This window comes from Penaeus monodon, chromosome 29 (genome assembly GCF_015228065.2).
Source record: "Penaeus monodon isolate SGIC_2016 chromosome 29, NSTDA_Pmon_1, whole genome shotgun sequence".
Taxonomy (NCBI): domain Eukaryota; kingdom Metazoa; phylum Arthropoda; class Malacostraca; order Decapoda; family Penaeidae; genus Penaeus; species Penaeus monodon.
This window is the reverse complement of record NC_051414.1, coordinates 35234028-35234300: the sequence shown is the minus strand read 5'-3', so window position 1 is coordinate 35234300 and position 273 is coordinate 35234028.

Below are 273 nucleotides of genomic sequence, written 5' to 3'. Positions count from 1 at the left end.
TGATTCTGGTCCCTCCACAACCTGAATCAAAAGAAAAAGTATAGAATTCTGTTAAATAGTATGATTTTATTTTATTTTATTGTATTTATACAAAGAGAAAACAGAACTCCGAGATACGACCCCTAACCCCTGTATATAAAAAAATGATAAATAAATAAATAAAATAATATATATTAGAATCTATCGTTTGATTTGACGTAATTGCGTGTATATGAGATGAGTGCACGTGGAAAATAACATGACATCAATCTTAAATTCACAATCGAAAAAAAA